The following is a 6,000-nucleotide window of genomic DNA, read 5'->3' on the forward strand; positions in this document are numbered from 1 at the left end:
CCAGATGATGAAAAATCATCATATGTCACAGGTATAGTTGGTATCGACCCGACTTTATGCTTATAGTTAGGGATTATACGAAGGGGTAGAATAGAAGTTGTCCCCGGGAGAGATGGCCGAGTGGTTAATGGCTCCGGTCTTGAAAACCGGTATAGATAAAAAAACTATCGAGGGTTCGAATCCCTCTCTCTCCTTTTGTTTTTCAACAATTGCATTTACCGGTCCAATAAAAAAAAAAAAGAGAATAGCTCGGCTGTATATAGCCGAGCTACAAGGATCCAGTTGGAAAAAGAGTATTTGAAAAGACTCCTATCCCGCCGATATGGGAGATAGATGTAATGAAATTGAATCGATTTTTCTTCCATCTGGTTTGATCTATTGTTTCAGTTAAGAGGAGTCATGGAAAGGACAGGTTCGAAATCACGATCAATCCCTTTCTCAAATCCTGCTGCAGCTGCACGAGCCCTTCCCGCATGCCACAAATGACCTACGAAGAAGAAAAATCCTAGAACGAAATGGGAGGTGGATAACCAACTTCGGGGAGAGACATAATTCACCGCATTGATTTCGGTAGCTACACCACCCACAGAATTTAAAGAACCTAAAGGAGCATGAGTCATATATTCTGCTGAACGTCGTTCCTGCCAAGGCTGTATGTCTTTTCTCAACTTGCTCAGATCCAAACCATTAGGGCCCCTTAGGGGTTCCAACCAAGGAGCACGGAGATCCCAAAAACGCATCGTTTCCCCTCCAAAGATAATTTCTCCAGTCGGAGAACGCATAAGGTATTTACCTAAACCAGTAGGTCCTTGGGCAGACCCCACACTAGCTCCAAGACGTTGGTCTCTAACTAAAAAAGTAAACGCTTGAGCTTGAGAGGCTTCTGGGCCGGTGGGCCCATAAAATTCACTGGGATAAACGGTATTGTTGAACCAAACAAAACAACAAGCAATAAAACCAAAGAGGGATAGAGCCGCTAAACTATAGGACAAATAAGCTTCTCCGGACCATACGAATGCACGGCGAGCCCATGCAAAAGGTTTGGTTAAGATATGCCAGATACCACCGAAGATACAAATGGAACCTAACCATACATGTCCTCCAATTACATCTTCTAGATTGTCCACGCTAACGATCCATCCTTCTCCTCCGAAAGGAGATTTCAGTAAATAACCAAATATAGCACTTGGGTTAAGTGTCGGGTTCGTAATTTTTCTTACATCTCCACCGCCGGGAGCCCAAGTATCATATACACCTCCAAAATACAAAGCTTTTAGCACTGGAAGAAAAGCACCAACACCTAGCAAGATTAGGTGAATACCCAAAATTGTGGTCATTTTGTTTCTATCTTTCCATACATAGCCAAAGAATGGAAAAGATTCTTCTAAAGTTTCGGGTCCTATGAGTGCATGATAAATACCACCAAAACCTAAAACCGCAGAAGAAATTAAGTGAAGTACCCCAGATACAAAATATGGAAAAGTGTCCACGATTTCCCCACCAGGACCAACTCCCCATCCTAGAGTAGCTAGATGGGGAAGCAGAATCAATCCTTGTTCATACATAGGTTTTTCCGGTACGAAATGAGCCACTTCGAATAGGTTCATTGCTCCGGCCCAGAATACAATTAATCCGGCATGAGCCACGTGAGCCCCAAGCAATTTACCCGACAAATTGATAAGTCGGGCATTACCGGCCCACCAAGCGAAACCAGTGGTTTCTTGATCACGACCAGCTAAAGCTATAGTTCCATTAAAGAGCGTTTCCACGGGGTAGGACCTCCTCAGGGAATATAAGGTTTTCATGAGGCTGATCTTGAGCCGCCATCCAAGCACGAATACCTTCGTTCAGGAGAATATTTTTTGTGTAGAAAGTCTCAGATTCAGGATCTTCTGCTGCACGGATCTCCTGGGAAACAAAATCATAGGCACGTAAGTTTAGAGCTAGACCAACTACTCCAATGGCACTCATCCATAAACCGGTCACTGGCACAAATAACATGAAGAAATGTAACCAACGTTTATTGGAAAAAGCAACCCCAAAAATCTGGGACCAGAAGCGGTTAGCAGTGACCATGGAATAAGTCTCTTCGGCTTGAGTCGGGTTAAAAGCACGGAACGTATTTGCACCATCACCATCTTCAAATAAAGTATTTTCCACGGTAGCACCATGAATAGCGCATAGAAGAGCAGCACCCAATACTCCGGCAACTCCCATCATATGAAATGGATTCAAGGTCCAATTATGAAAACCTTGAAAGAAGAGGATAAAACGGAAAATAGCTGCTACACCAAAACTAGGTGCGAAAAACCAACCGGACTGTCCCAATGGATAGATCAAAAATACAGAAACAAAGACAGCAATTGGAGCAGAGAATGCAATTGCATTATAAGGTCGCAATTGTACAGATCGAGCAAGTTCAAATTGACGTAACATGAAACCTATAGTACCCGCGGGATCATTGACGGTGCCCTTATAGAGGCAGTAATACGATTAGCTGCAAATAATGCATCGAATCCATTATCTGTAATAATAACACAATAATCTGCATAGTTCAATGGAGCGGCAAAACCTCCACAGACCACGTCACCTAATACATCGAATAATATAATATCATATTCGTAAAATGCATTTAATTCTTTTAACAACTTTACAGTTTCTCCCACCACATATCCTCCACACCCGGCTCCTGCGGGTGGACCCCCTGCTTCCACACAATCCACCCCTCCATAACCCTTGTGAATTACATCTTCGGGCCAAATATCCTCATAATGATAATCCTTGGATTGTAAAGTATCTATAATTGTAGGTATTAGAAATCCTGTAAGAGTAAAAGTACTATCGTGTTTGGGATCACACCCAATCTGTAACACTTTTTGACCACGTCTCGCTAGAGCGACTGAGATATTACAACTAGTTGTTGATTTACCGATTCCGCCTTTCCCGTAAACTGCTATTTTCACCGCCAATCCTCCTTTATCTAAATCTAAAAGTTATCTCTTTATTTCAAGGTTCTATATAATCGAATTATTCTTTTTTTAAGTAATACCTAATATTGAATGGTAGCAATAATTATAGATCCTATTGTATTTATAGGTCAATACCTCTAGGGTGGGGTGTCCAAGAGTTGATAAAAAACCTTATTGAGTTTCTCGTTTATACACTGATGATCATGGGTCGGTCCAAAGAACAAGAATCTTGCCCGTATATGGGAACCCTCCGTTGTTCCTCAGTAGCTCAGTGGTAGAGCGGTCGGCTGTTAACTGATTGGTCGTAGGTTCGAATCCTACTTGGGGAGATCCGTTTTATTCAAAATAAAGCTCGTTTTTACCATTAGGAGTAAGTCAAACGTTACCTGTCCTTGTTCATAATATATGAATGCACAATCGCCACAGGATCAAGATAGGATCCCGGTCGTCCGGGAAAGGCAAAATGGAAACAACGGTCTCTTCGAAATACTGAAAAGTTCGGAGAAACAAATCCATTGTTCTCCTGATGTGATGACATTTCGAGAGCTGAAGGTGAAGAGGCCTCTATTTGCTCGACCCGTTACTAGTCACTCGACCCGTTACCAGCTGTTAGAACTATAAGTTTGTTCTCTGGAAGTCAGAATTGGATCCCTGCATGCTGTCAATCTATTTTCCCTCGGATTTGGAAGAATCTTTCGTTCTATAACCCTGATCTAAATATAATAATGAGGAAGATTTATAGGAGGTCAGACACAAATATGCTGGTTACTCTCGGACGTACCGGGTATCATTTTCGATAAATGACCCTTTGTGAAGACTAAGGTTGAAGGAAGGTAACTGTTCATTTCTCACGAACGCATTCATTGTCTTCCTCACAATATATGAAATCGCTTATTCATTCGGCTTGTTAAGGTATAAAGCATTATTACGTATATAAGAAACTATGACTGAACGGGGAAGGGGGTTGGTGATGAGTCCGCATGTCGCCTACCTATCAACAAAATCTGGTTCCATATTAACGTGAGTAATCTGCCTACCCGCGGGCAACTATAGTATAGAGCGTGGGTTCTACTCATTAGTTAGCTGGTGATGCTCCTTCAGAAACTATTGAAACTCTTAATATTCGCCTCGCCTTACCCGACTAGAAAGGAGTAAGGTAGTTCATTAATAACAGTACTTATTGGGGAATTACTATGCTTAATCGCGTGGGATGGGCGCTACTATAGTTGTTGGCAGGTCATCAAAAAAATGAGTTAGTTACCAGGCGGATGTTACATCATTGGTTCAGCGTATAATTTGGTTTCATCACTGGCTCACTGCCCAACTATAGTAGCGGTAGGGCCCGCCATTATAGAGTAGGGACCTCGCTCACTATGCTTGCTTATCACATGGGAGGTCTACTTCTTTATCACATGGGCTTGAATCACTATTGGGGCTACGGCATCTACTATTGGATTTACGGTATCTATTTGAGCTATGGGAGGACCCGCCTGCTCATGCTTTCTGTCCCGCTTATACTATGTTTCCTGCTCATGTTTTGTCTCCTGCTTATGTTCCGTTTATTGAACCCCAACCCTATACACCCGATGAACTCAGGGAAGTCAGCCTATCCATATATATCTCCTCATGAGCCAAGGAACAGGGGGATAGAGATAGTAAGCAATATAATAAATGAAGCCCCCTCCTCTTCTCTAGTTTATGATAACCATAAGCCCAACTCACACACATAATGCCCCATTGTTTATATAGGCGTCCTACCTTTCTATAGTGGTAGTGGTCGAAGAAAGGGGATTTGAGGCCCCATCATGATTGGATGGATTGAATTAGCTAACACCAATGGAGGACTAGTGGAGATTTCTAAATCAAGGAGATCCCATCCCAACCTTATTCAGTCTTCCCCCGGCCCCCCACTGGAGCGAGACCTGACATTTTGTTTCTTGTTCTTGGATCAATATCTTCATATTCGATGTAATGCCCCGCCGATCCAACCACTTGAGAAAGGATTGGGCATTCGCAACGTTGAGTTCTGATCCAGCTAGCTCTATTCGCTCCGTGTTCTGTTCCAACCTAGCCTTCTCCATTCAATCTGTTTCATCTCTGTATCCGGATCCAACGCTCTGCTCTGACCTAGTTATGTTCTGATCCAGCAGCTCAAGCACATATGGTGCACCACACTTCATCAGTTTACGATACCCGAATTGATAATTTATGTAGAGCAATTTAAGACGTTAAATTGACTAGACACTTGGTTTGAAAAATTATTTTGAAGGAATTCAAAGGGCATAGTAGAGCATTGTTATTGGTAACTAATGCCCAGAGGAAAGAAAATGCAAACACCTAGTAAGCAACCTGAAAGCAGTAGCATGACTCATGAAGAAGAGGAAGAAATGCTACATGATATATCAAAATTACAAGACCAAGTGCAACAAATGTCAGTCTCACAAAAGCTAACAGAAGCTAAGATAAATGGCATGGAATCTAAGATAAAGGGCGTGGAAGCTAAGATGGACGATTGGAAGACAGATTTGAAGACAGACATGGAAGAATTGAAGATAAATATGAATAAGTTGCTACAAGAAATGGTCACTAATGGTGAAAAGGTAGTAAAGGAAACTCATGATGAGAACGAAAGAAATGTTAATCATGATTCCATAGACCCTAATGTTGAATCGAAGACCCACCATATTCCAAAAATCGATATGAGGAAGTTTGATGGCAAGGATCCCGCAACATGGATATTACAGATAGAGCAATTTTTCGATCTCAATAATGTGCAAAACACACAAAAGGTACGTATTGCAACTTTATATTTGGAACCAAATCAGTTTGTATGGTATCAATGGCTTTGCTCTCGTAAACAAATTATCACTTGGGCAATTTTTACGGAAGAATTGACAACACATTATGAGGATACAAAAAGCAACACTTTTTTTAGCCAATTGATAAGTCTCAAACAAAAGGGTTCAATAATGGAGCACATTGAGGAGTTCCAAAAATTGAACATAAGGGTAAAAAATATTCCAGAGGAGCA

At 41.7% G+C, this 6,000-nt stretch overlaps 2 non-coding genes across 2 annotated transcripts; both read left to right on the forward strand.

The window, feature by feature from the left end:
• The first annotated feature begins 106 nt into the window (after positions 1-106).
• TRNAS-UGA (transfer RNA serine (anticodon UGA)) lies at positions 107-194 on the forward strand. The gene has a single exon. It is a non-coding gene; the product is annotated as a tRNA-Ser (tRNA).
• Positions 195-3,226: 3,032 nt separating this feature from the next.
• On the forward strand, positions 3,227-3,298 carry TRNAN-GUU (transfer RNA asparagine (anticodon GUU)). The gene has a single exon. It is a non-coding gene; the product is annotated as a tRNA-Asn (tRNA).
• The last annotated feature ends 2,702 nt before the right edge of the window (positions 3,299-6,000 follow it).

This window comes from Pinus tabuliformis, chromosome 3_1 (assembly GCF_031772625.1).
Source record: "Pinus tabuliformis cultivar Carrire ecotype Pingquan chromosome 3_1, CPIR1, whole genome shotgun sequence".
In the NCBI taxonomy this organism is placed as follows: Eukaryota; Viridiplantae; Streptophyta; class Pinopsida; order Pinales; family Pinaceae; genus Pinus; species Pinus tabuliformis.